The following is a 9,378-nucleotide window of genomic DNA, read 5'->3' as shown; positions in this document are numbered from 1 at the left end:
AGGATACAGAGAAAAGGGAGCCCTTGAACACTGTTGGTGGGAATGTAGATTGGTGTAGCCCCTAGGGAAAACAGTATGGAGGTTTCTCAAAAAACTAAAAACAGAACTACCAAATGACCCAGAAATTCCACTCCTGGGAGTATATCTGAATAAAAAACAAAAACACTAATTCAAAAAGATACGTGCACCCCAATGTTCATAGCAGCATTATTTACAATTGCCAAGATAAGGAAGAAACCTATGTTTCCATCAACAGATGAGTGGATAAAGATGTGGTACACACACACACACACACATACATATATAATGGAATATTACTCAGCCATAAAAAGAATGAAATTTTGCAGTTTGCAGCAACCTGGATGGACTTGGAAGGTATTATGCTCAGTGGAATAAGTCAGACAAAGAAAGACAAATACTGTATGATATCACTTATATGTGGATCTAAAAAATACAACAAAACTAGTGAATATAACAAAAAAGGAACAGAATCACAGATATAGAGAACAAACTGGTGGCTACCAGTGGAGGGGAGGGGCGAGAGGGGGAGAGGATTAAGAGGTACAAACTATTACGTGTAAATAAGCTACAAGGATACATTATACAACACGGGGAATAGAGTCAATATTTTATAATAATTACAAGTGGAGTATAACCTTTAAAAATTGTCCATCACTATATTATACACCTGTAACTTACATAATATTATACATCAACTATACTTCAATAAAAACCAGAAAAACTCTGGTATAGATAGTGCATCTAATAAGAGTAAATATTAAAAAAAAAAAAAAAAATTTACTCCCCAAAGCATATCAGTCAGCAGTCAGCTCTATAACTAATTTAAGCCTACAGGGTCCTGTCCCCCAGCCTTAGCTAACCCAGGAATCCCCACCAGGGCTTGGGTGAAAGAGATACTTGAGAGGTCTGTGTGCCCTGGTTTGCAACCAGCAGCCATTTCTTCATACCCCTCCTCCTTAAATGGGATGACTGGGTCTTTCTTCCGTTTCTCTTTCTTCTCATTTCCCCAGAGGCTGAACGATTCCTGTCTTTCTTGCCATAGAGCTCATCCTTTCTGAAATCACAGCAGTCTACGCTGTCCATCTTTGTCCTCAAGTGGAAGGGGTAAGACTTATCCAAACCTAAGGCTACTAGCAGTGACCCTGAATCGACCATTCCGGGAGAGCTGCGTTTTCTAAAGATAAATTATGATGAGTGTTTAGGAGGCAAATAGCTCTAATTCTACCCAGAAGTGGAAAAGAATAAACTTTTTAAAGGCAGTTTTTTTTTTTCACATCTTTATTGGAGTGTAATTGCTTTATAATGGTGTGTTAGTTTCTGCTTCATAACAAAATGAATCAGTTATACATATACATATGCCCCCATATCTCTTCCCTCTTGCGTCTCCCTCCCTCCCACCCTCCCTATCCCACCCCTCCAGGTGGTCACAAAGCACCGAGCTGATCTCCCTGTGCTATGTGGCTGCTTCCCACTAGCTATCTCCCTTACGTTTGGTAGTGTATATATGTCCATGTAAAGGCAGTTTTTAAGATAACTGGATTTGGAGTCAAGTTGACCTGAACTTACATTCTTAGTCCATCCACTTTCCTACCCAAGGCTAAGAGACCTTGGGCAACTTACTTCACTTCTCTGGGCCTGAATTTCCAGGTCTCTACAATTGTATATAATCATAATACTACTCAAAAGACTGTTGTGAAAATCCATACAAAATAAGGATGTGTAAAGACCTTTACAAAGTGGGAAGTGTGATATAAATGTTAATTATTAACTTTAACAAAAGGTGGGCAATGCACACAGTCTTACTTTAACAAAGGTGAATTAGAATGTTCTACTGAAAGCTAAGTCATAGCTGCTCATGATTTCTTGGGTTTCACACTGACTCATAGCCCGGGATTCTGATTTTCAGACCAAGGGCTCTGACTTCAAAATTCATATCTGCTGGAGGAGAGCATAAGACAGAGAACCGAGTTTCTAAAAGCAAGTGTACTCTGTTCTAGACCCCAAACTCCCCTGGACTCTACTCTCTAAAGTCAAGGGAAGATACTTGCTCATGGGCAGGTAAGCTAAGTGGGCAAAGGACTTGGATCACCACCACCAAAGGGTGTCAAACCAAGTCCAGATGTTGTGAAGGTTTTGATATACTTCCCAATGCCTGGAAAGTGACACCAAGATCCTTCCCCAGAGATTCACAAACAGACCACTGAGCAAGAGGCATGCACACCACAGAGACTGGGACTTCGTGGAGTTGTGGAAGAGTGATGGGTGGAACCAACTCTCTAAATGCAAAGCACTCACAAACCGTGAACCAAAAGTGACCTTGCTGGATGTTTTGGGAAAGTCACTTAACTTCTCTGGGCCTTAGTTTTCTCATCTGTAGAATGAGATAGCTGAACTACACGCTTTCTTGATTTCCCTTCTAGAGCCTTGATCAATGACTCCTTGCAGTGCTTTCAAGCTAACAAACCAAACTTCCTCTAAGCAACAGGCTGCCAGATCTACTTCTCAGTGTGAAAAAAATCTAACGTCTCTCACAATCAAGGGCAACCCCCTGAAACTTTTTTCTTTTTGCTTTTAAAAACCAAAGAAGAAAGAAGGCAGTATCCACAAAACGTTGTATAAGTAAAAGATACACTTCTTTTGGGTGATATTTTTAAATTATCTGGGCTAGAGAAAAATGGTACCTTTTGATTAAAGTTGTGAGACTCATAATCTTACCCAGCCCATTTTATTTATATATATATATATGGAGAGAGAGAGAAACATCCCCAGGTAATGCTTTAGAGTAATTTCTAACTTAACACTATGATAACAATTTTAAATTGACCATTTAATATCCTTAAAATGAAGAAGAAAAAATCTCCACAACGACTCTCCCCAAACTAGGACCTCTAATACAGCAAAATTCCCTGACTCTTATTTAGCCGACTATGCTTCAAAGTAAAGCAAAGAAAATGTCATGAAAATACTACAAATTTATCACTGTCAGGGTATCAGCAGTTTCAGAGTTACAGTTATGGCAAGAGCAGAGCACTTGAGGGATAGAATCTGATTTTTCCAATCAGTGCCAAATCTTGGACCAATTAACTTCTTTGATGGACTTCTTACTGTCTCTTGGTTTCTAGGCAATTGTGTGGGTACCAAGTTTATTTTAACTTTTTTTTTTTGGTAAGAAATGGCATCTTTCCTTCTCCCCAGACATACCAATTACCACAATGGCATTTCCAGAGGCCCTGCATTTTGGACAAGTGCCTAGCTACAAAGATGTCCTTTTGCGACCTTGCTAATATTCAGCCTGTGTGCCTTCTCTTGTCCTCTCTCACAATGAGTTAACAAGCGTTGAGACAGAGATATATGCAACATGTATAAGTTCTGTGTTAGAATAAAAAAAAGAAAAACAAACACAACAAAAAATATGTGAAGTAACAGATACACACTACCATATATAAAAGAGATAAACAACAGAAACCTACTGTATAGCACAGGAAACTATATTCAATATCTTGTAATAACCTATAGGGGGAAAAGAATCTGAAAAAGAACATATATATATATGTTTATATATATATATATATATATATGTTTTATATATATATATATATATATATATATATATATATATATACGAACCACTTTGCTATACAACTGAAACTAACACAACATTGTAAATCAACTATACTTCAATAAAAAAATACCTAAAATAAGATGCTGTGCAGTTTTTCTTTTCTTCTTTTTGTTTTTAAATAGATCAGTGTTTCTCTATTTCAAGTGAGTGTGTGTGGTAGGGAGGAGAGGAGCTGAATGATAATTAACAAAACCTGTTCTGTAATGGACCAGCTTGTTACATGCAGGTACACAAGCCCCACAACACTAACTCTTCGTTTCATTTCTAGAAAAGGAGGGCTCCAAATACGAAGGCCTTTGCAAGATTTATTCTCCCTCCTCACAAGACGCCTGCATTAAATAAGACGTCCATTATTCAAGCCGTGGTCTTGGGAGAATGGCTTAACCATTCTTGAACCTCTGCTTCCTTATCCATAAAATGGGGATAAAATTCTCAGTGCCAGGTTTATAGTAAGACTTAAATAAGGCCATTCACGTGGGACACATAGCAGAGTGTCTCTTTCCTTTTAAAGATGTTTCTAATTGCAGATACTTTGCACTGGATAAACAGAGAGCTACCCCTTGGGTGAAGACAGGCAATACCCATTAATTAGAGACCTGCTGTTACAGAGGCGGATAATCTGGTAAATAAACGTTTGAGAGCAAGGGCAGAACTTTCAGACTAAAATCTGGAAGATTAGACCCCCCCCTCCTGCCATAAAACCAACAAACACAGTGATAAGGTTGAGATCGTCTGGGTCCACCTGTTCCCTCCTGTCCTTCTCTTTCACTTCCTCATTGTAAGGAGCTGGTAGTTAAAACAGCAATTTATATGCAGCGTAAGAACATGAGATAAGAATCAAGGCCCAGCATGAAGGCTTTTTTTTTTTTTTTTTTTTGAATGGCTAACAATTGTTTCATAAAGAAAACCTATCACTTTGTGCTGGCCTGTGTCCCCCGCTTGCCCCAGTCCTGACTTGTCCCATGAGCTTGCTCTATTCCACACTGTCAAGGAGAGAATCAGTGCAGGATTCAGATCAGGAACACAGCCCGAATAGGGCCTCGCCAAACAAAATGATGTTACAAAACAATGTCCTTGTCTAGGACAAAAGAGCTATTAATGATAATCAGTACATATTATTGAAAGTGCTCCAAGTAATCTGTGGACTTTGTTTTAAAAATTCTTAATGGACACTAATGCTTAGGGTTCACTCAAAAGAGAAATAAATTATGTGCCAGGGTTGCAGGGACCAAGGACAACACTAGGAAGGCATCAAAACATTAGCAACATTACGACAATCAAACATTTTTAATTGCATTAAAAAGCCTTTAAAAGGATTGTGCTCGGCGGTTCCCCAGATCTGTCTCTTGCTTCAACAGTGTTTGGACGGAACAGACCCAGGGTCGCCCTTTCCTCCAGCCTCCGACCACCCTCCAACCTTCGGAGTCAGCCGCTCAGCTATCCTCGGTCACCGGGACCAGCCAACACCATTTTTTGAGCCGAACTCCTTATTACCGATCAACCATGAGCTCCCAGATTCGTCAGAATTATTCCACCGAGGTGGAGGCCACCGTCAACCGCCTGGTCAACATGCATCTGCGGGCCTCCTACACCTACCTCTCTCTGGGCTTCTATTTCGACCGCGACGACGTGGCTCTGGAGGGCGTGGGCCACTTTTTCCGCGAATTGGCCGAAGAGAAGCACGAGAGCGCCGAGCGTCTCTTGAAAATGCAAAACCAACGCGGCGGCCGCGCCCACTTCCAGGACTTGCAGAAGCCATCTCAAGATGAGTGGGGTAAAACTCAGGACGCTATGGAAGCCGCCATTAACATGGACAAGAACCTGAACCAGACCCTTCTGGATCTGCATGCCCTGGCTTGTGCCCGTGCAGACCCCCACCTCTGCGACTTCCTGGAGAGCCACGTCCTAGATGAGGAGGTGAAACTCATCAAGAAGATGGGTGGGGCTTCTCTGGTGGCGCAGTGGTTGAGAGTCCGCCTGCTGATGCAGGGGAACGCGAGCTCGTGCCCTGGTCTGGGAAGATCCCGCATGCCGCGGAGCGGCTGGGCCCGTGAGCCATGGCCGCTGCGCGTGCGCAGCCTGTGCTCCGCAACGGGAGAAGCCGCAACAGTGAGAGGCCCGCGTACCGCAAAAAAAAAAAAGAAGATGGGTGACCACCTGACCAACCTCCACAGGCTGCTGGTCCCCAGGCTGGGCTGGGCGAGTATCTCTTCGAAAGGCTCACCCTCAAGCATGACTAGGAGCCTCCGGAGCCCAGTGGCCTTTGAGGTGTCAGGCCTTCTGCCTGAAGCCCCGCTCTGTGGCCAGTAGGCAGTTTGTTAACCACACTGGAGCCCTCTCCCAAGCCATGGACCAAATGGAAACAATAAAGCTTTTTGCAGAAAAAAAAAAAAAAAGCCTTTAAAAGTCATTTAGAAATACTAATTATGGAGATAAATTATACTTTAACATGAGGTTTCTTTTATGTTAGATTTGAGCCTAGGTTGAGCTGTTTCGATAATACTTCAGCTCCTTTACCAATCGAGGTACTTTTTACAACACACACAAAAAAATTAATTTTAGTTTGAAAAGTGGTTATGGGAATGAATAAGAGAAATTTTTTCTGGTGTTTGAATTAAAAAAAAAATGTTTATGATTGCACTCCATCTCTAGGTCATATTTCCTGACATATGTGCCCAGAAATATCTTTTAGTTTTGGGCAGGCAGGACAGAGCTATACACTCCTTCAAGTCCTCCCTTTATCTTTGACAAAACAGTTCCAAGCACAAAACATCATTCCTGGTCCCCCAGCAAAGGCAACATCAAGAGACCATCAGTCTATCCTAGAAAGAAATTTTGAGACTAAAGTTATTTGGGAAACATCCACTTTCTCTTTTAGAGATGACTATTCACTGCATTACGAAAAGTCCATACCTAGGGAGGGTAATTTCTCCTCTTATGGCTTGCTGGTGCCAAATGTATGACTAGCACTAATGGACAGTAAGAATAATAAAAATCTTTGTTCTTTCACATTGATTTCCTTTTATCAAGTCTCTATCCTGAAAATGGAGTTACCCATTAGATATTACTTGGTTAACTTAAGTTTGATCTTGGAGAGCTCTGGGCAGAGATGTGAACTGACAACTATCAACACTTCCAGCTTAGCCTTCTGGAATTGAGTAGTTTTATCTTATAAGTGAATGATCCAACTCAGGTAAAGATCAACATATTTCACCATGCTTTTCCAGGAAACGCTTTACTTATATGCCTCTGAAATCTGTTGAAATTGTCTATCTTTGCTACTAACAGGGCAGGGACGGACTTGAATGATTTGTAGGTGACATGCTTGGATGTTGTCAAACACGTGGCTCTAGCTTCAATGCTCCAAATCAAAGCTACCAGAACTGGTTGGACAAGGATGACCCAAAGATTATGGAGTTGGGGCCCCAAAGCAAGTCAGGCTTCTCATATATTACGTCCTTGTATATGGATACTCCTCATATGTTATGTCCTTGTATACTCAACATAATCATACCTCATGGACCATGGATCCTGGTCAGCATACCAGGTCAAGGCAAGTAATGACTGAAGAAATCTCACCTGGTCTGCAGCCATCCCAAACCAAAGTCCGCTACTGATGTCAGAAGCATGGATAAAGCAAGGGTATACTAGTTATGGCAAAGGAGGAAACAATTCCATGGGTTCACTCGTGTGCTGAATCACCTAGAAAGGAGAGGGAATCTGTTGAAGTGGAAACAAGGGGAATTTGGCTCTAAATTTGGAGGAAATGAGCTCTACTCTCAGAACTAGGGTGAACTAAAAGCCCCAGAATCCAATGGGGTATCAAATAAGTATTTAGAAGTGGAGAGATGGCTTCAGTTATTCCGGAATGTACAGGATACCAAGGGTCTGTAAAGGTTTCTAAAAAGGTCAACATTATCAGCTTGAAGAAGAAAGACGAAAAGTCCAATGAAATCAACTATCTATAGCCTTTCCACTCTCCTCTGATGACAATTTTTGGCAATTTGTCTGGATTGACCACTGCTGGGTGACAATTCAAGAAAAGAAGGTAGTTGCCAGGGCATTTACTTTGCATTCACAGAATTTATCGAGTGTGATAATTAGATGCAGAAACTCTTCTCCCATATGAGATTTAGAGTCAGGAAAACTGGATCTCAGGTCTAGCTCTGTCACTTGCCAGCTGTGTGAGTTTGGCCAGAATACTTCATCTCTCTGAGCCTCAGTTTCCTCAACTCTGAAACAAGGGAAATTTTTTTTCTCCTTTCATCTGGCAATGCAAACACTGGAAATGTAGGCTTAGGAAGTAGTTATGGACGAACACCAGGTTTTCATCACAACATTGTTTCTATAAGCAACACATGAGGGGGGAAACCACTCACATGTCAACAGTAGACGAAGAGTTAAGTAAACGATGTATGTTGACATAATGGAATACCCTACTATTATTAAAATAATGAAAACTTAATTGCGGGCTTCCCTGGTGGTGCAGTGGCTAAGAATCTGCCTGCCAATGAAGGGGACACAGGTTCTAAGCCCTGGTCCGGGAAGATCCCACATGCTGCGGAGCAACTAAGCCCATGTGCCACAACTACTGAGCCTGCACTCTAGAACCTGCAAGCCACAGCTACTGAGCCCATGTGCCACAACTACTGAAGCCCGCGTGCCTAGAGCCTGTGCTCCGCAACAAGAGAAGCCACTGCAATGAGAAGCCCATGCACCGCAACGAAGAGTAGCCTCCACTCACCGCAACTAGAGAAAGCCCGCATGCAGCAACAAAGACCCAACGCAGCCAAAAATAAATAAATTAATTTTAAAAAATTAAAAAATCTTAATTGCAAAGAAAGATGTCTTAAGAAAAACAAAAGACTAAAAAATATACACAAGATTAATGACATTGGTTATCTCTGAGTGGAGGAATTATGAATGATTAGTATTTTATCTTCTTTGTGTTTTTTTTAAATTTCTGTAATAAAGCTGTACAAATAAGATTTTAACAATAAGAAAGAAAAGTCAATATTAAAATGAAATAATGAATGGAAATGAGACTTAACATCGGTTATTATCACAATCATCACCTCTCTGGGACCATTAGGAGACCCAGTTTCCTATGGCAACTACTAATTGCATTACACACTCCAGGGAACTCTATCTGAAGTCTTTAGTATATGTGTGATGGCATAGCTGGCGACTATAGGAGGGCCCCATGGTGATGGGCAATCTCATAATACAGTTGACTCTTGAACAACTCAGGGTTAAACCACATATAACTTATAGTTGGCCCTCTATAACCATGGTTCCTCCTCATCCATGGGTTCAACCAACATTGGACTGTGTAGTATTGTAGTTTTTACTATTGAAAAATATCCGCCTGTTAAGTGAACCTGTGCAGTTCAAACCCATGTTGTTCAAGGGTCAATTGGACTTGGTAAAGTAGTAATCGAACCACCAATCAATACGCTGATGAAGGTCTGAAAAATAAGCCTTTTTGAGTTGAATGTATAATGTTCTAGAATGCAGTCAGAAACCTGGACTCTGATGTTGGACAAGCCTTGACTCCTGGGCAAACAAGTGTCCTTTAGCTCCCTAACAGAGGTTTTGTTTATCCTGATGACTAAGGGTATCTGATTGTGCTGTCAGCACTTTCTAGCATTCAGGTCCCGCATGGGTTTGTGGAGACCTCTGCAGAGCATGTGTGGCCTCAGACACTGATCACAAATCCCTCAAGACAAGAGTGA

General features: G+C 41.3%; 1 pseudogene; it reads left to right on the top strand.

Annotated features, from left to right (window-relative positions):
• The first annotated feature begins 4,963 nt into the window (after window positions 1–4,963).
• On the top strand, window positions 4,964–5,906 carry LOC116748795 (annotated as a pseudogene).
• Window positions 5,907–9,378: the final 3,472 nt, after the last annotated feature.

This window comes from Phocoena sinus, chromosome 2, assembly GCF_008692025.1.
Source record: "Phocoena sinus isolate mPhoSin1 chromosome 2, mPhoSin1.pri, whole genome shotgun sequence".
In the NCBI taxonomy this organism is placed as follows: Eukaryota; Metazoa; Chordata; class Mammalia; order Artiodactyla; family Phocoenidae; genus Phocoena; species Phocoena sinus.
The sequence above is the reverse complement of the archived record's forward strand: the minus strand, read 5'-3'. Positions and strand labels throughout refer to the sequence as shown.